General features: G+C 31.2%; 1 protein-coding gene across 1 annotated transcript in view; it reads left to right on the forward strand.

Moving 5' to 3' along the window:
* LOC148274053 (glutaredoxin domain-containing cysteine-rich protein CG31559-like) overlaps positions 1-22,149 on the forward strand; it is a 239,372-nt gene that overhangs the window by 171,420 nt on the left and 45,803 nt on the right. The gene's annotated exons all lie outside the window — the stretch shown is intronic.

The raw sequence follows: 22,149 nt of genomic DNA on the forward strand, positions 1-22,149 counted from the left end.
TTTAAGTGTGTTTTTGGTGCACGCCCACTCCGCCAAGCTTTAACCCTTTCTGACGAATATAAATAATGTAGATACAAAAATGTTTTGTTCTTCTCGATATATAAAGAATTTTTATTTCGTTATTTTATTGTATATTTATCTTATTAGTTCAGAAAATATTTAACGCTAATTTCTCATAAAAACTGGGTGTAGAATCTACAAAATTCATTACCTATGTAATGAAAGTTATCCAGATACACAGCATTTATTTTACCAATGCAGTGCCCTACGCATGTCAATGACGATGCCTCATCGGCATCCGTGCGGGCATCCCCCATCACTGTCATCAACCGACTGAAGACTGAATCTGTTTTACACAACACCCGCTACATTACGGTGTCTCTGTCTTCCTTGTTATGAGTTCTATTTTCGTGCTCTCTCTTATACAGATATGTTGTTGAATTAGCGGACATTCATTCTTCGCATAGCAAGGATAAATATTTTTTGTATTAACATCCAGCATAGTTATACAAATTTTACTTTCCAATCCAGTGTTAAAATGTCCATTTGAAGATTACAAACAATACGAGTTCATGATATAAAAAAAAACTAAGAGAGATAAATCAAGTCTTGTGTTCTTTGTCGACTAGTGTGACATCCCAGCCACACAAGAGTTTAATAACTTTTCTATTCTATTTGGTATCTTCGAATTATTTAAAAAAAAAAGTTTTTATATGAGTACCAATGTAAGTTAAGTAAGTACCAACTTAAGATTTGTCATAATTTTAAGAGGCGTGATCTGCCGGTCAAAAATTAATTGTGTTTTATTTAGATTAAACTTTTAATTGTATTTTTATCAGGAATTCCGTAGAACACGATTTTTACGTGTTACATTTATTTACTTTATTACTTTAATTACGCGATTTTGAACAATGGGCGTTTTAATATATCACGGCAGCATAATTACATGATCTCCTTACTTTTTTATGAAATTTCAGCCTCAATTGAAGTAATGTATAAAACTATACAGTGAATATTTTGTTTGTTTGCGGATTGTTTGAAAACAAATTTAATAAAATCAAAAGTTAAACACCGGTTATCCTGATACACGTGAGTATTATACGGGAAGTTTTCCCGTGTGCTGGACTGGATATAGTGGAAAAGCACAGGTAGATTATGCCATAATCATGCTTAGTACTGGAGTTGTTCTGTGCATAACTTTAGTATTGGAGGGTATTGTGCGATGCTTAAGTTTGTTGCAATCGTCAAAGGAAAAGGTGTATTTGGTATGGGAAGAGATTGAAAATAACTTCTCAATATTAAGTGGAAAATAAAAGTAAGGAGAACGAAATGGGCTTTAGACGGGGAAATTAAGTGTGGTCAATTTTTAAGTAAAAGTTTATTGAAATTTTACAAAACGAAATCTTAATAATCACCTCATGACAGATCATGATTCAATTAAACTATGTACATGTATATTTTTACATACGCATCTACAAATTACAAAAAAATAATTTAGTATCCCTAACTCTGTTGAGTTGGATACAAAATAATGGAAAGTGTGTGGGGTATTGTGCGATACGCGATTCTTAAGTTTGTTGCAATCTTCAAAGAAAAAAGTGTTTTAAATGCGGGAGGAGATTAAAAATATTTTTTCAATATTGAGTCGGAAAAAAAGTAAAGAGAACGAAATACGCTTTTGACGGGGAAATTAAGTGGAGTTAATTTTTCAATAAAAGTTCATTTAAATTTTGTAGAACGAAATCTTAATTACCAACTCATGACAGGTCATAAGTCAATTAAACTATATACATATATATGTTTACATACACATCTACAAATTACAAAAAAATAATAAAGTAACCATAACTCTATTGAGTTGGGATACAACATAATGGAAAGTGGAAGAATGCATATTATCAAAGAATATTAAAAATAACAATCATTACATAAATAAACATTTTAATAAACTTGTGGACAACACAATTAATACTTTTTAAATCTATGCAATATTTTGCAACAGTCTCCTGCGATCGTCTATTTCCTTAGACAAAATTCAAACTTGTACTTTTTTCCTAAAAATGGCTTTGTTTAAAAGAACTTAATATCTTCATATAAGACATGAACACTATCAGGGTCACAAAAGGGAAATTTCTTTGCGCAAAGGTCTTCGTGTTTTTGATATTAAATTATTTAAATTACAGGAAGACTTCGTCCGAGCATTCTGCTAGAATCTGTTTTTTTGACCGCATGACCAGAAATGTGTCAATGGCACTTTTTAAAAAAAATGTCTTATGACCAGTACCTTCATAGATTGAAATAATGTCTCTGGTGGGAAAATCGGGGACATCGAAGAATCTTTAAATCATCATCTATTTCCCAAGTAATAATCTTTAGTCTATTAAGAACAGAGATAAGAATATTTTACAGAAGGGAAAATGACCTGGTATTGGCTGGTTTAAGTGGCCACTTTACACACATTGTAACATTTACTATTCACCCTTTCTATGAACATCCATATTCTTTCAATTTTTCTATCTGTTGATCTTTGAGCGGTTAAATAACTGAAACCTTTATTGAAGTAATAGACATTCTGACAGAATTATTTCACCTACATACCAGGCAACGCCAGAAAATATTTTATATTCAAACACATACAGTAAGGTGAATGTTACACAGTGTGTAAAGTGGGCACTTGAACCAGCCAATGACAAGCCCTGTAAATACCTAGACTTTTTTATTCCCTTCTACAAAATGTTATTTATCTCGGTTGCAATATGTAAAAATTAATAACTCTCAAGGGGTTTGAATCCAGTTTTGGTCTACAAATTATTGGATAGACTCAAAACATACTATTTTTTTGTTAATACAGCTTTCATGTGTACCTTAGCGTCATCAAATATCAAATGCTTTAATACTCAAATTTAGTAAATAGGGTCCAGAATCGCAACCCTCCATGCGCTTTTTGTAGCTGCAAGAGTTATAATCTACCTCTTCTTCGTTAATGATAAGTAAAATGTAGTGAGTTTTTACAACTCGTTGAAAATGGTCACCAAAATTTAAATATTTGGGTAAATTATAAGAACACTTATATTTCTCTTTACTAAAAAAAAATAAATTATACTTTAGTCATTTTTTAAATGATTTGAATAGGGGCTTAATTTGATTCCATCCATGCGCTCTACGGCTATAAGACGTGCTGTAATATAGCCCAACCGCAATGCGCTGTGTAACTGCAAGGCGTGTTAGAATACAATGTACTGAACCCTTGAAGTGATTTTTACAAAAATTGCAGTACATTCATATTTTTTTACAAAGAGATATGTATAGTTCAGTTCTACACGTACATACTAATGTCAAAATAACCATATCTTCATTAGCTTTTCATTTTTTTATATGAAAATTAAAATATCGTAATTATTTCATTAATAATGAGTAGGTTAAATGATTTTTTAAAAAAAGGTTAAATAATCATCAAACTAAGCCAAAAAAAAACTTATTTTATGATATGCATCGTATTATCATCACTATGATTTTTAAAAGTTTTGTAATTTTAAAATTATTCCGCCGGTGACGTCACTAGTTGCCGTCGGCAAGTTGTTCGACTGGTGAATTGGCTTCCCGGAAACCGGAAATCTATCCAACGCTGTATTTGATTAGCAAGAACTTGTGACGTAGTTCAAAATAGTTCATTTTTATCAATTTTTCAAATACATTCGCAAAACTTTAAGTACGAAAAAATGCTCTAATTTTTACCGCATGTAAGGAAACAAGTTTTAAATCCACTTTCTCGTAGCATTGAACTTCCTTATTATTCATATAAGCTGCTTTGCCTTCTTGAATAAAATTAAAAGAGTTTTATTAAATAAAATATTGTAATATTATTTTATTTAAGCAGAAGTAAATCATTAGAAGGCATAAAAAGTATTTGAGTAAAGTCCAGCCGAGTCGTTTTTCGTAGCTTGTTTGTAAAGGTTTTTATTAATATCCGACGGATTTTAATAATAATTTTTATAAAATTTGGTTTAATTTGACCAACAAGCCTTTTTGCCTATGTAAGCATTTTCAGGTCTGTTTACGGCATTTTCAACTTTTATTTACATTTTGTGTTTTTGTTATTTTTTATAATGGTTTTTTAACGTTGTTAATTTGATAAGAGAAATAATTTTTTGCTGAAGCATTTAAAAATAAATATTTTCGAATTTGCTTTTGTCACTTACCGTCAATTTATCCGGAAAGTTTAGCTTTATTTTCTCGTAGAACTTCAACTTCCGTTTAGGAATTTCCTTTGAAGAAAACGTAGAAATCGGAAGAATGAAATTATTCCCTTAAGCTAAAAATTGTACAGAAAATAAATAATTTGTTTCTTTTCTACGTTGAACGTTCTTCCTTCAATACGATGTTTGGTAATTTTAATCCAAATATTTTATACTTGAGAACAAAAAAAAATATTAATCAATAAATAAAACGTAAAAAAATTCAAGAATTCTCATTCTAAATTTATTGGAGCACATTTTTTAAAAACTTATTTGAAAGTCTACGCATATACCGTTCTTATGAAATGTCATATTATACATTGGGCCATATATTAATATATAATTATAAAGTAATACCATAAGAAATAAGAGAACAATTTATTTTTTTAAATTTAAATATGAGTTAGAAAAATGTGTGTGTTCCAGATAAGGTGGTTCTTAAAAATTTAATCCATCATTAAAATAATACTCAGAGTCCCGATACAGACATCTACTGAAGAAATATTCTATAAATCACAACTTATGACACCAAAACAATTATACGCTAAAACAATACTCACTTATATATTCAAAAACTACTCTTACTCAAATGAAAGACATAACCCCCACAATACATCACATACAAATAATACAATCACTAGATCCTCAACACATAAACAACTTAAACAAATACAAACTAATACCACTTTCGGACAAAGGGATTTTGAGTATTATTCAATTAAAATCTATAACCTACTTCCACTATCAATTAAAGAGATTAGTAATGAGAAAATGTTTAAAAAGGCTATAAAAAAATGGATAGTGGAGCTAGGTAGAAGTAAAATGGATTGTCTAATTCGCCCATACCAATGCTGAATCAACTGCTCCACAACTGTATGGATTATGTTAGGTTTTTGTTGTTTTCATTGTGTGTTTTGTAACATAAATAATATAGATGTACATAAATACCTTGTTTTTAAAACTGTCTGAATATTTATTAATTATGTTTGTTTTTTAAGTGAGTCTTCTTTGTTTATTCTCAAATGTTATTAAAAAATACTAAATTGTTAAGTGTCCTCGGCACGGGAAACCCCAGTGAGCTCACATTATTTTTATTATTAAGTATAGTTTGTAAGCGAAAAATATGAATTTATAAAAAAAAAAAATTAATAAAACTTTGCCTTTGTGTATTTGTTTTTTTTTGGGATTATTCTTATGATTTTGTTAATAAAAATACTTTCCCTCTAAGTTGCAATACATTTGAGATCTTAATAAAGGCCGTCAATGACGATCTTTAGACTTTATTCGGCGGAATTAAGGGGCGCCGGATTGACATAGGAAGAAGCAAGAGTGCTGGCTGGCGATAGGGCCTCCGGAGGCAACTGGTGATGTCCACATGCTCCACTTAGGAACGGATGTGGAAAAGAAGAAAAAGAAGATGTTGAAATGAAATAAAACAAGTTGTGTGTGAGGTATTAACATTTTTTTTATTTATTTATAAGGCCCATATTTCCCATTAAGTGTGAAATATGACATCGTTTAAATGCCCGCGTCGGCTTCTTACGGTGGCACGGATCCGAGTGGTTCAATTTTCAATGTCTCTTCCACGTAGATCCGGCTGAATTTAAGCGATGGCCAGTATCATGTTCACTTTTAAGGCATCGGTTGATTGTGGTTTATTTGCATAGACCTGTGACTTCAAGAAATTTCACAAGAAAAAGTCTAGCGGGGTCAAATTGCATGACCTTGGTGGCCAATTCAGATCACCCCTGCAAAAGATAACCTTACCCTCAAATTACCCGTGCAGAATTTCAATCGTGGCGTCCACTATGTGGCACGTAGCGCCATCCTGCTGGAACCACATGTCATCTAGGTCCATATGGTTTAATTTGGGTCATAAGAAATTGGTTATCATCGTTCTGTAGCGCTCGCCGTTGACGGAGATCGCCTCGCCAGCGTCGTTTTCGAAAAAGTACGGATCAATGACGCCGCCGGCCCAAAATTCACACCAAACGGTAACTTTTTGAGGATGCATTATCACTTGGTGAATTTTGCGTGGGATGGTGTCGTCCCATATATGACTATTTCGCTTTTTAACACAGCTATTCATACAAAAATGCGCCGCGTCGCTAAAAATTGGGGTCGTCTTCTAAACGATTTGAAGCCCAGTCACCGAACAAACGGCCTTGTCTATGGTTATGAATTTTGAGTTTCTGGGTCAATTGTGTCTTGCCCCGGCGCAATATTAGCCAAGTTGAAGTCTGCGAAAGGCCGAGTTCTTGTGCACGGAATCGACTACCTCAGGTTCTGCTGTACACTCACGGACAGCGGCGATGTTCTCCGCCGATCTTGCGTTCTCTAAACGTATGAATTTTGACTGATTTATTACTAAACTGGTCGTCTCAAATTTTGCCAGCAAACGTTGAAGAGTTGACTGTGAAGGGCCACCACGTCTACCGTAAAATGTGCGTAATGCGCGCAACGTTTGCACTAACAAACACTCATTTTAGTAACAAAATGTTATGCTTTGAACGTGCTGTTTAATTGTTTTACTCGCCATGCTGATTTAATAAAAGTAATTAAATAATAAAAAAAATATTTGACAGATGTCATCAAAATGAAATGGCCGCCACGGGTCGTCAAAATCTACCCGCGCCAATTGAAAAACCCTTTATTTTGCATCTAATTATGTATTTAAATTTCAAATGTTTTTTTTATTAATTAATTAATAATATATCAACAATTCCTCGAGTCCCGGAATGAGTTAATATAACTTCTTCTTTCTTTTTGGTGTGGTATTTCATTTCGTTTTTTTCGTTTGTACTTTCCGCCGAATATAAATTATTCGTCATTAAAAAATATATCTGTTTATAAAACATTTTCAACATATAATAAATAAAGTAAACTCTTAGGATTATGATAAATGTTTTTGTTTTTATTTGTACATTACACGTTATTATATCTGCCTCGCGGTCAAATGATCAGGGTTTTGGCCATACAAAAGATTTCGGGTTCAATTCCTGACGTGTTGGAAATAAAATATTCGTTGTTTTGATGTTTATACTAGAATATTTCATAGTTCCAGGACTGGCACCTGAGGCGTAAGACTAATCATCCTACCTTTATGTAACAAAAATAATCAAGATCTACTGCAATTGGTAATGCAGTGCCCTTACGTAAGTAAAGGGAATAACACGCTGGTTTTTAATTTTATCATACACAAGCAAAAAAAATAGATCCATCTTCACAAACAAATAAATAAATGTAAAATCATTGCTTTAAAAAAAACGGTATTTGGTTCAGCTTTCAAAGAAATAAAATAAATAAAAACTACTTTAATTGTACATTTAAAACATCTTATTCAAGCAAACGAGAATTTACTCAAAAGACGTCCTTCTCGGGATATTCTCGATTTTTCTTAAGAAGTTCATTTTCCAAAAGAATAGAAAAAGATCTTTTATACAGAGATTGCCATATTTCATTAGAAGAATACTTAATTTAAGAAATTATTCATAATTTTATCTAGATGCTCTTTTAAAAGCACTTTGAAATGCCACGCAATCACTTAGAATTTATTTGAAAATTTAACGGTGATAATAAAAATACTCCCTGTTAAAATAAATCATAAAACAACCACCACTTACTTTCTGTTTATTAAGTAAATATCCAAAAAAAACTTTGGCTTACGTATTTTTGAGGAGACACATACGTCAAATTCATAAGTTTTAAAAATATAAAACAATTTCTTAACCTTTCCGGGCCTGGAGGTGAAAAAAATCCGTAAGTTCCTGAGGGGGGTGCCAGGAATAGCTCAGCTAAAATACTCTACTAAAATACTAACCTTTACTACTAAACGCTATGATTGTCATGGTAGTATTAATAATATTTGTAGTTTTTTGCAAAATACTGTATTGAATTACTATCACGAGAGAATGCTGTATGACATCGCGATGCATTTACCATGACGCGTTGAACAGCACTAATTTAATGTTGCGTCATCCGTTGACGGTGACGTTCTGCGGTAAGTTGGGGGGGAAGAAGGCATGTGAAATGTTAAGCACAAAATCTGGACAAACAGTTGGAAGAAAGTCACCAAATGGCAAAAAGCACACGTGCAAACTGACAAATGTATGCTTAAATCTGGCCAACTGTGGAGCGATGAATTGTAATGTTTTCTGTTTACACGGGGGGAAACCAAAGACAAATGCAAATTATTATTGAAAGAATTCGACAGTAAAATATTTTAATAATTTTGATGCATTTTTAACATTACACATTTGTTTTTATTTATTTAATTTATTACATATAATTAAGTTACATTTATTACCGATATTATTACATTATATATGTATGTATAAATTTAGTATTTTCATAATGTTTCTCTACAAAAAAAAACAGTTCAAAAAGGCCAGTGCCTCAATAATGATGTGAAGATAAAATTTATCTTAAATTATATCTACAAAGTAAAATTAAGTTTTCCGTATGAAAAATAGAATATGTTTACATTTTTTTTTTCTAAACATGTTGAATTACCGGTTACCGACGAAGATACTTTGAATTTTCATACAAATATATACACTTTCGTACATAAATATCGATATTAGTTTATACCGACTCAGTATATACCGATGAAGATAGCCGTTCATAATCGCGGCCCAGGAAGGGTTAACCGGTAAAATATCAAATAAATTAAACAGATCTTGGAATGCTTTTGAGTACGAATAATACGCAAAAATTTCGTTAGGTGAACTACGTGGGATCAAACATGAAATAGTCTCTCTATTTATTTTAGGCAGTGTGTTAAATTTGCGTTAAAAGATATTCTAGATAGTTTCATAGAAATGGTGATATTACCCTACCATATGCGAGATATCTTGATTTTGGCACCTAAGGAATTAAACTACGCGTAGAGGTAGAGTAGAGTAATAAATCAGGAAACGATTTAAAAAACTGTATTATTGTATTACAATGAAAGGCAATCAATCACAAAAATTTATATCTGTAGGACGAATAAGATAATCAAAAAAAATTTGATAAATTTCACCCACATAACTAAAGGTTTTTCATTATTTTATTGTCTTTTTTTTCTTTATTTAATGCAATTACCCAACTTTACAAGTTTACTACCATTATGCTCAATGTTTGTTTTTGTAAATTTCTTGATAATTTTATGTGGCCAGAATTTCACTCGTCCATGCACTTTGTAGCTGCAAGACGATGAGTAATCTAGCTTCAATAGGTAAATATTATCAACAATCAAATATTCTTATTTAGTAAATGAGGTCTAGAATTCCAACCGTTCATGCGCTCAGTAGCTGCAAGACTTGTTGTAATCTAACTTCTATTTTTATAAATTGTTTTTTATTTATTTTTTCTAAATTTATTTATTTATTTATTTATTAACGGACATTGTCCATGTATACAATTTATAAGGTTTAAATATTACAATAAAAGAATAGTTTAAAACATTTAAAGAAAAAAGAAAGAAGCATTGATAAACATAATGGACGTCGTGACAAGATCTGGACTATTTATTTAGTGCTCGTTTAAATCGTTGTAAACTTAAACCAAAAAAGTCCAGATCCTGTCTTGAGTTAACAATACGACAAAGGCGGGTCATTGGAGAATTTAGGCCATAGTTTGTTCTATGCTGATCGATGAACAGTACTTCATTGTTTCTCAATCTACGAGTCGGAATATTGAATTTTACTTGTCCCAGTAATGATGGAACATCGATTATACCATTTAGTATGCCGAACATATATATGGAGTCAATATTAGTTCTACGTTTTTGTAGACTAGAAATATTTAACATTGACTCTATTTCAGCATAAGAATAATTATCTCTCTCTAGTCCAAGCATTCACGCTATTTTTCTAAGCAAGCGATGTTGGACTGATTCAATGTGATTTATGCAATTGACATAGAATGGAGACCAGACCACTGAGGCATATTCAATATCACTAAATCTCTAAACTTTGCTGTCAAATAAAAAATGTAAAAAGGAGCTAGATTTCTTATAGTCTATGCGCTCTGTAGCTGCAAGACGTGCTATAATCTAGCTTCTGTTTATCATAATTGGAGACGAGGAACAATAATACCAACCGTCCATGCGCTCTGTAGCTGCAAGACGTAGTGGGATATTTATTTATCGTACAGCGCCCTTGAGGTGATTTTCACAAAAAACGGCGCTATGTAAACTATCCAAATATAAATAAATAAATAAGCTTCCATTTAGAGGCTTGTCAGCAAGGTGGCAAAGGCAGAATATGAAAGGTGGTTATGAAAAACACACCACAACACCCAGACCAAATCGAACCCGCGACGCCAGTATCACAGTCACCGTATAACCAAATCAGCAGTCAGCATTTATAACACTTTAAAAATCAACTCGTGGATCAATAAAAGACTCACTGATGTACCGCCCAAAAAGTTAAAATTATTAAGTAAACAAAGTAATCACATTCTCTGTTAATGCATGGACTATTTGAAGATAAGAAATAAAAAAATACCATCGTATTACAATAAAATTCTTGTTCATTAATATTCTACGTACATTTATAGATAAGTAGAGGAATCGTTTTGAATTTTATTTTAATGTTTCTATTTTAATTATAATTATGAGTTTGCAAACCCGACGAGACATGACTATACTTTGTTAAAATAACCCTAATAGGTTTTTTAATTGTCAGTATTATTTTTATTAAAATATTTGTTTTTTTGTGAATAAGCAACCTCGCATCGAGCACATACTTATTTATTTATTTATTAACGGACATTGTCCATGTATACAATTTATAAGGTTTAAATATTACAATAAAAGAGTAGTTTAAAACATTTAAAGAAAAAAGAAAGAAGCATTGACAAACATAAGGGACATCGAGACAAGATCTGGACTATTTATTTAGTGCTCGATTAAATCGTTGTAAACTTAAACCAAAAAAGTCCAGATCCTGTCTTGAGTTAACAATACGACAAAGGCGGGTCATTGGAGAATTTAGGCCATAGTTTGTTCTATGCTGATCGATGAACAGTACTTCATTGTTTCTCAATCTACGAGTCGGAATATTGAATTTTACTTGTCCCAGTAATGATGGAACATCGATTATACCATTTAGTATGCCGAACATATATATGGAGTCAATATTAGTTCTACGTTTTTGTAGACTAGAAATATTTAACATTGACTCTATTTCAGCATAAGAATAATTATCTCTCTCTAGTCCAAGCATCCACGCTATTTTTCGAAGCAAGCGATGTTGGACTGATTTAATGTGATTTATGCGATTGACATAGAATGGAGACTAGACCACTGAGGCATATTCAAGAAGAGGGCGAACAGTTGAGCAATAAAGAGTTTTGATTGTACGGACATTAGTAAAATCAGAGGATATTCTGTTAATGAAGCTAAGTAATTTCAGTGATTTATTTACTGTATTATCTATATGCTCGTTGTATGTCAGTTTATAGTCCAAAACAACTCCTTAATCTCTGATGGACTTGACTACATCAATTTTGGAGTTTTCTAATAGGTACTCGAAGGAAATTGGTTGTTTTGTTCTATGAAATGACATTATTTTGCATTTTTCATACATAAAATAAACGCTGTGATTGGTTATAAAATAGCTACGTTCAATAAAATATGATTATTTTAGTTTTCACTTAACAAAAGTTAATTGATGGAAGAATTGAAGAAATATTTAAAGAATGGAAAAACGAAATTGAATTTATCATAAATTGCCATCTGTTCAATTTTTGATTTTTTACGTATTCTCATGCATACCCTTCGATATAGCCTTTGCTCGACAGACTTAAGATTTTTATTTATCTGATCATGCCATAATCAATATCAAACCGCTTTTTTATCTTTGTAAAATATATTTAGTATAAATACGCTTTCATAAAACGAATATCGGAAAAATCGCATTATATTAAAGTGAACAACGCTAGGCATACTATTGGTATATGACTAGATCTGAATCAGTAACTATCCCAGCCATACTGCCTCCCCTAGCATCAGATCGATAGAGCCTCCTACCCTTATGGAGGCGGGTGTGAGGGTGAAGAAGGTTTCTACTTGTTGCTTGTTTTGTACATCAGGAAACTGCGTACCTACCATGGAAAATATTCCTCCTGAATATAAAGGCTTTGTAACAAATTGTAATGATTTATGGCTGATATTTTAACACAGTGCAATTAGATGAATTTGTAATTAAGTGCCGTCATCTGTTTATTTTATACAGAAATTTCTTTAAGCATTCGAATACCATAAATTTGTATTTATGGTATTAAATCGTTTTTTACCTGTACAAAAACGTCGCGAAATAACTTATATTTATATTTTTACAAAATAGCCACCGGTTTATTAAAAGAAAGAGTATTATGACTTTTGGATTTACGGGTAATTTATTATGTACTCATAACTTTGATATTTTAGAATATAATATTATCTTACTATAATACTGCTTGTTATTTTTTTTTTTTCATTTAGATTTACCCAAATATTTCTTTTTGAGGGCCATTTTCAACGAGTTGTAAATAACTCACTATCAGAAAATGGGAACAAAGTTGGGGTAGAGGGGGGTTCGAACCACGGACCTTTGATCTGTAAGTCCACAACACTAGCCACTGGACCACAACTCGACTTTGAACGTGAATTTGGCTTACCCCATTTGTTTTTTGACTTGTAGCAATTTTAGTTTTGAGTTTTTGAAATAAGAAATAAATAAAACCAAAATAGACCAAAAAAACACAATTTCTGATAGAACTATACATGTAGTTTTATCATGTATTCAACATTTACTTGAAGCACATCAGTTTTTGTTGTTGTTGTAAAGTGAGATGGATATGATCTTTAAAACTAGACAAGAGTGAACTTAAATAGATATTGTTTAATAAATATTATTAAATATTTGTATATAACCACTTGACTTGACTTGAATTGCCTTTTCTGTCTACTGGTTTCGAGACATACCCGTATTTTTGTCAGTACACTAACTAAACCAACATGCAAAACCCACTATACAACTTTACAAAAATATAAAACCAACATGACATGCATTTTAATAAGCACATGCACTGACTGCGACAAACATGCACTGATTATTTTCTACAGTGGGTTTTGCCTGAACGTTTAATTAGTGTTCTGACGAAGAGACGGGTACGTCACGAAACCGATAGACGTAGAAAAGTCGGTAAGTGGCTTTATACAAATATTTAATAACATTTAGGATAATGTTTGACCACAAAGTCAATGCTTTAAATATTAAAATACTTTTAATTTGGTTACTAATTATTTTTTCCTTATACTACTACTACCATCACGCCATTTCCTCGTAAGAGTAGGTAGGGAGAATGGACCGCCACACACGTCTTTTCTGGCATACATTCCTAGCTTCTTTCACATTCATACATCTTGTCATACTTGGCCTTCGGTTCTGTCTGTTTTTGACATGACTAGACTTAAGATTTTAGTTTATCAGATCGTGCCACGTCTTCCTTGGTCGTCCTCGTCTCACGTTGCTGTTCATTTTCGCCGTATATACTTGTTTGACCATTATTTCGTCGTTCATATATTCTACAGGACCAAACCATCTCAGAGACCTTTTTTGAATCCTATCAATCATACTTGACTCAGATTTACACTCTCGCCTGATTTCATCATTCGTAACCCTGTCATACATTGATTTCTCACACATTCGTTGAAGAGATTGCATTTCAACCGCGTTCACTCGGCTTTCATCCTTCCTCTGCCAGTTTCATATTTCACTTCCATACCTAAGTGTTGGGACTAAAACTCCGTTATGCACTGCCAGTTTAGCTTCGATTGACATATTTTTATTAGAAATTACTTTGCTTAGTGCGCCGTTCAATTTATTGCCCGCATTCACTCTCCTTTCAACAACTTTTTCTACTCTTTCATCTGTTGAAAATATGCTTTCCAGATACACAAATTCTGAATCGCCTATTTTGTTTCTAAGATAATTTAATTTCTAAGATTAATCGTTTATTTATTTTCTCAGATATTCAAATTGTTTAAATTTTTTTTTTTCAACACAATGAACTTTTTATCCAGTGTCTATTAAAATTATGATTTTTTCTATAGGTTTTGCAAATTCAGTGTTTTTTTACTCCAATATTAATGTTTTTTTTAGTTTTTTTCAATGTTATTTGAATCGCAATCAATACAATTTAATTGGTATTTGCCAGATTTAGTATAATATTAAGGAAGTTTGTCTTCGTGACTTTTTAACAATGTTTCCATATCGTTAGTTGTGTAGAATGCAGGTTTAATGTTTGATGGTAGGAAATTCAAAGATTGTTTAGAAAAATTATCGCTTATAAAAAGAATCCGCCTCCATTGTTTAGGAGGGTTGGCTTAGTTATTTATAGAAGTAGATAAAGAAGCTTGTGTATCTTCGAAACTAGTCATGAGAAAAAAAAATGTTTTTAAAAATAAAGTTGTAATATATTTATTTCATTATAATAAATAATCACATTGTAAGTGCTTCAAATTTAAATAAAAAAATAAGCGATATATTCATAAATGATAAAAATTAAAATATTGTTTTAAAATTCCGATGCTCTCTGATGAAACTCTACGCATTCCTATATTTTTTCCCATTCTTTGTGTGATTTCATTATTTGAACAACTTTGTATGACTCATTTATTTTTCTAAAGTTCACACATTTTCTTTTTGTACTAATTTCTTTATTTCTCCGCTCAATATCTTTTTCCAGGATTTTTACCTGAGAGCAGCAATCGAGTCAAAAATACTCGTCCAGGATGCTAGTTCTATTTCACAGACACAACTGTAGTTTTCATCCACCCATACACAGATAAGCTTTTATAAAGTGAAGCGACTAAAACATTTATTGATATGTAGATACGTGAAATTTTGCCAAACGGTATCCTTTAAAACCTGTAAAAACTTTTAATTTTAATTTTTTGTTTGCTTTGAGACATTAGTAGATGGTAGCTAATAATTCCAAATTGAGTCCAAATACTTATTAGCATTCCGAGTACCGACCCCAGATATAATAGTATCATGTTGTGTTGACTGAGCACGGAATTATTGTTGTGTCAACGTCGTAATGCTCTAACTCCATTAGCCACAACTTTCAAACACAAAATGTCACTCACGCTGTACATTCCTGGAGAAAATCAGTCTGAAGTTTATCATTTGTGTAAAAAAATAATAACAAAATGGTCTAAAAGTAAAGGTATTTTTTTCACTGGTGACGTTTTAAAATATAATACATTCGAACGGGGTTGTGGTTCCGTGGTTAGTGTCGTGGACTTACGAATCAAAGGGGATCGAGCCTAGCTCTACTACAACTTGATTACTATTTTCCAATAGTTAGTTTTATACAACTTGTTGAAAATTGCCTCTTAATTAAAATGTTTACAGAAATTAGAACGCACGTATTTTTTCTTTGTTAAAAAAATATTTCATTGGGGGGGTAAGTTTAATGTCAAAAACAGTCGATATTAATTTATAATACATGACATGGTCTGTTCTGTGTCCGGGCGGATGAAAATACAGTTACGTGTGTAAAATATAACCAAAACCTTAGACGAGCGTTTTTCGCTCAATGGCTACTCTGCTAAACATGATAAAAAAATAAATCGAGTAGAAATGTAGTAGATGGTTAAAAAATTAAGTGAGAAAAGATTCAATTTAAACAATGAGGAAGTTTAGTGCTACGGGAAATTGGCCACAAAAAATGTTTTTTTTATATGCAGTAAAAATTAAAGCATTTAATTGTACGACAAAGTGTATCGGAACAGTAAGAAAAAAATATTAAACTTACTTTAAATTACGTTTTTTTTACAAGTTTTTTTTAATCAACCAATAATATAGTTTGATGATTGATTTCCGGTTTCCGGGAAACCAACTCACCGACCAAAACGTGTGACGTCACTATCGGAGTAATTTTAAAATCTAAAAAATATCATATCGCTGATAATACGATACAAAAAAATATAAAAATCAATTTTTTGGCTTAGCTTAAAATTTAAACAATATTTTTTAAAAAGCCACTGACCTTTCTCATTCTTACGTTTTTGTCAAAACGGAGGGTAAAACAACCCCAACCTTAGCAAAAAAGTTTTGTGAGAAAAAGTTGTGAGTTGAATAATTGTTGTGTTTTTGTCAAAATTGAAAAATAAGTTACTAGTAAAAAATACTTGGCACACTGCCACTTATTTTTTCAATCAATTAACGCTTTCAACATCTAATTGGCATCTTTAGACTGGTAAAAATTATACAGCGTAAGAATAATTTATGTATATATATATATTTAAAAAAATTTATTTATCAAAAACACATAAAAATTAACATATTTATAAATTGTCAAGTCCTACTTAACTGCATTTTATGCAGTTCGTCAGCAGGTGCTTATAGTTAAGTTCTAATATATAAACATAATCTTATCTCTTAAATTCTTTAAACATATAAAAACTCTTATTACCAAGGGAAAAAATATATGTATATCGAAAATAAAAAATTGTCCAAATAAAAAAGAAAAACACAAAAAAATCTAAATATAAAAACCACGTTCTAAAAGCCAGATTCTCAGCAGACGTCTTTTTCTTGGGACAGATAAGTTTTTTTTTATTTTTAATATTAAATGAGAGCATATTATAAATTTTTAGTATATTGTACTCTAGTGTTCTATTCCCGTATTTATTATTGAATCTAGGGAGAGCTAGTCCATCTACACTAGTGAACCGAGTATTATATACATATTCCAATTTATTTCTGTATTCAGATAGAGACGCATGCTGAGAAACCAGCTTGGACCACAATAGAGCTAAATATAGAACCAAATATTATTACATTTAAAAACTTGGATATTATTTTACGTTTTTTACACACTTTGATAAACCATATATGTTGGGTTGCCATTGATGATTTATGTTTACACTTTATGTATAATACTTTCAATTTTGCTATACTAGCACACTTTATTTGATTTAATTGATTTATCAACAATTCTTGATGGAATTCCATTGAAATGATGTAACAATTTATCCTTACATATAAGTTACTAATTAAAAATACTTTGTACACTTCCACTTATTTTTTGAACAATCAGCGCTTTATTGTAACTTTAAACTTTTTTGGTGCGACTGACCGTTAATTGTCAACAATTAATATATATCAACAAAGATGGAAAACATTTAAGAAAAATAATTTAGAAGTCTAGGCATTTACGGGGCTTATGTACAACCATTGGCTAATTTAATCGGCCACTATACACACTTTGCGACATTCACCGTACACGCACATACACACACACATAATATATTATTTATAATCGAAAATATCTTATTTCTAAAACTGAAAAAATATTTCAAATCTGCCACCGAAAATTATTAACATTTCAGTTTGCGATGGAAATATACGAATTATGTACATCAAGCCCCGTATTACAATAGAAAATTGACAAAGTCATCTTTAATCATTGTATTGGTGTATAAAGTTTTGATATCCGTATGATTTTGTTTTAAAAACGAGTTGAATAACATGTTGCTGAAAAAGATACTTCAAATTTGAATTAAAATATACACATTTTTGCAAAAAAAACTGAAAACCACAAAAACTGCGGCCCATGGGTGGTCTTCTGAACGTAAAATCGCGTAAGACGAATTTTTAACGCGTATTTACGTACTTAAGAAACGCTAACAGAGTGATCTCTTCGCGCGCAATTCCGTTCATAATACCAGCCCTGGTATGTAGATAGTTAAGCTAACACTGACACGAATACTACCATGTATGCACGGGCTCATATGTGCACACATACATGGGTCAGATTAATTAGGAAACTTGAGCCAACTTCACTGCGGTGTCCATTCTAGAACAGTGTACAACACAAGGAGTGATCAAATAGTTTTGTAAGCATCGATATATTTTTTTAAACATTTTTTGAGATGCTACATGAAATTTGCGTAGCTTGCGTTGTAAATTATCTTCTGATTCTGCCACTATGGTTGCATCCCCATCGTCTGCGTAGCATGTGATGTTAACTATCTTATTTGCCATAGCCTAGATTTACCAATTTCCCCATTCTTTAAAGCGTTTATATATATTTATTTTATTTGTGTTAGGAAAGACTTTTGGTTCATATATTGTTGTAATATATTTAGATATAAATACGTACAACTTTCTTTATTTTGCTGTTGTTTTAAATATAAGCTTTTTTTTAAAATGTTAATCATAATATTAGTCCTGAATTGAGCTAAAGTAACTTCTAAGAATGTAATTAATTTTTTATTATACCTAGTTAAGTACTTTGTTTTATGTGATTTGTGAAAAAATTAGTTGAACATAAAAAAAATATGCTTTTCAATGATAGGTTGACCTTAAAACGTAATTATTTAGCCTAATTTTATTGAAATGCATCTTTATTAAGGTGTTTAATGTATTTATAAAAAACAGATGTGAGGATAGAGAATTCAAAATTATATGAAAGTATATAAATAAAGTTATTTTTATCCTAATAATCATTATCAAAAATTTTTCAGGTTAACTAATGAGTTGATATAATGTTTCAACAACAGAACAACAACAAAATAAAGAAAGTTGTACGTACAACTTTCTATCTAACAATTCTCTATCCTCACCTCTGTTTTTTATAAATACATTAAACACCTTAATAAAGATTCCAGTCTCGAAGATGTCACAAAAGCGGTGAAACCGGTCACTGGATATTTATATAATAAATTACAATGAACTTCCATCAAGAATTTTTACTTACAAACTTAAATGTTTTTGTAAAACTATTTTTCTATTTTAAACTTAGGTAGATAATTGATAGCATTGGTAAAATGTTTATTCATTATATTTATTGAAATCTTCAAGTACAAAGAATAAGTACTTTAACTAAATTAGATTTCTTTTTTTAAAATTAAATATATATATTTATATTTCAACTATCCACAGTATGCGAATCAAAACATTGAATAAAATGAAAATTTGAGAGTGAAAGATACAAATATTATCAAAATATTTTTTTAAAAAACGATATATACACCTGTATGTAGCGTGAGTCTACAACGCTATCATGGGCCCACAACTCGGTTCTTAATATGTTTTATTAGTTTTGTAACCATCAAATCCACAATTTGGACCCTTAGAACAGACAGCTGTCAAGTTGGGCGGCAAATTGTGAATTAGAAATATGAAAGCAACCTACGACATTTTTTATCGTAATTATCGTAGAACAACAAAAAATGCGTCATTGACTTTTTTTATAGTTGATATTGAAAAGGTTTTATAAACCAAAATTTGTTGCAACGGAGGGAAAATATTTTTGAGACCTGTCGTTGGCCGGTTAAAGTGGACACTAAATACACTATCTAACATTCTTACATCCACATTTCTTCAACTCTTCCATCTCTTGACTTTTGTGAATAAAAAAAAACTGAAACCTTTATCATGTGGGTGAGATTCATCCAGTTGAACCAATTTACCTACTCGACAACGCCTGAAAACAATTGTCCAATTTTCATTCTTCTTCATTTTTTAAATTTATTTTAACACTCTTTATACATATACAGTTCATATACAAATAAGAGCGGGCATATTGCCTCAAAGCAATTTCTTCCTACCTACCCAAACCGTTCAGTTTGAGAAAATTACAAGTACTTGGACATATTGAATCTTACAATTTTAGACAAAAATTAAAAACGAAGATTAAAAAAATAAAAATACATTAAAAAACTTACACTAAACTATGAAGAGAGGAGAGGGGGTGGGAATCTTTTACCAGTTAGTTGATTCAATAATGTTTTGAGAATGTACAAATGTTTGTAGTCTAGTTGGTTTGAATAAAATAAATATATATTACTTACTAAGGAGTCAAATGATGCATTGTTGTATTTATCGAATTCTTATACATATTGTCAACAAAAAATTAGACCGCTCTCATGTGAAGTCAACAAAAATCACATGCGTCGTTGTTGTACGATCATAACGATATGATGTTTATTGACAATTTTTTTTTATATTATCGTTTCTCTTAAATAAAGGTAAATGTAAAGTGTTAGTAATATACATGTAAATACATGTTTAAAAAAATGTAAGAAGTGAAATAAACATATATTATATTTTTCTTACTGCAACACGGCGTTTCACCACCGTTTACAGATAGGTTTTTTAGCAAGGTCTATTAATAGTTAAAACCTTTTGAACGTTCCTCATACTCGGGGTTCTCATAAACTAACAACAAGTATATCATCCACGCAACTTGATTCAAACACTAAATCTGATGCTCTTTTGGCTAGCAAATACCTATGAGGAAGCAAACAAAATACATTTTGAGAACAACATCAAATATTTACGTATTACAATAGAGATAAAGAACGTGTTAGAGAAGGGGATTTAGAAGCTGAGCAGGGGCGAGCGGTGGGGTTTTTGATTAGGGAAGCAATAAATATAAAGGTAATTGGTACATAATAATATATACTGGCCCTTAAGAAATTAAAGACAAAGTAAATATGATTAGAAATAAATTTTACAAATCTTGTAATAAATTGTAACGACCAATCAACCAACTTTACTATATATACATTAGTATAAAACTGCGAAGTATTTTGTGGCATTATGATTTATTTGACTAAAATTCAGTGAAATCAAAATAAATATCATCTTGTTAAAAAAACATGACTTATCAACGAAAAAAAGTTGGTCATTATTTGAACCTGAAAAATCAACATATGTAGTAGATTATAAACGTTTTTCTTATTCAAATCAAAATCATATTGATGTAATGTTTGAATTAAATTCTAGATTTTATTTTGTATTTCTACTTTACCACAAAATAACAATCAAACTATTATATCCAGCGCTAAAATATCAGTATCGCATCTCTGTGCTGCGCGGCACGGCGCGGCGTTGCGTTCGCGTCGTATGTAAACTACATGGAAAATAGAGTACTGCTATGTTTCGATTGCTTCTGTTGCGAAGTGAGAATTTTAGACTGCGCCTGCGCCCGTGTTGCGCGTTCAGTACGGCGCTGGAACGGAATTTTGAATTTGCTTCCACCGCGATCGTTCTTTTAATCGATACCCAGCCAGCCGGTAGCAAGTGCGCGCCGATCAGGCGATCAGTACAGTACGCGCATGACAGCGCTGGTAACTGGATGTATGGGAGATTATGTTGCTTTTTAACATATTTTTATAAGGCGATAGTAAAATTCCTTCACAATTTATCTCGACTATTAATCAAATCATTATTACATAGTTTATTAATAGTAATTTAAATGTTGGGAAGTGTGACTTATAATTAATTTATGAAATATGCTATTTTGTAAACATTATTTGACAAAATGTAGGGGAACTGATGGTTCTATGCTTTCTATGAACGGACCGCACATGAAACTAAGGTACCTACAGGGCTTATAACCTTTAACCATTGACTGGTTTAAGTACCCACTTCGCACATTTTTTATTTTTTTTTACATTTGCTACATTTTTTATGACACAATATATCATATTATTAATAACAAAAAAAAACTGTAAATATACAGGGTGTTCTTTAAACCCTGTCACATCCGAAACTATGATGATTAGTATGAGCAAGAAGACATATTGGCACATCAAAATATTTTTTTACAACGATTGAAATCTAAAAAATTAAATTTAGACAAAACGAACGGCTGCTTATTTCTGTAGAAGATAAACAATGAGGGGGAGGGGGGTGTCTGATACACCGTCAACCGCATGGCCGTGCCCTTCTCGTTTCTACTCTGCAGAAGTAAGCAATCATTTGTTTTTTTTTTATATTTTATTTTTTCTAATTTTCTTCGTTCTAAATATTTTTATAAATATGCTAATATGTCTTCTTGCCTAAACTGATCATCGTGGTTTCGGGTGTGACAGGGTTTAAAGAACATTCTGTATAAAAAATAAATCATTTATTTTGTACAT

This window comes from Micrasema longulum, unplaced genomic scaffold (genome assembly GCF_059751315.1).
Source record: "Micrasema longulum isolate JH-2025_06_02 unplaced genomic scaffold, ASM5975131v1 h1tg001769l, whole genome shotgun sequence".
Classification (NCBI taxonomy): Eukaryota; Metazoa; Arthropoda; class Insecta; order Trichoptera; family Brachycentridae; genus Micrasema; species Micrasema longulum.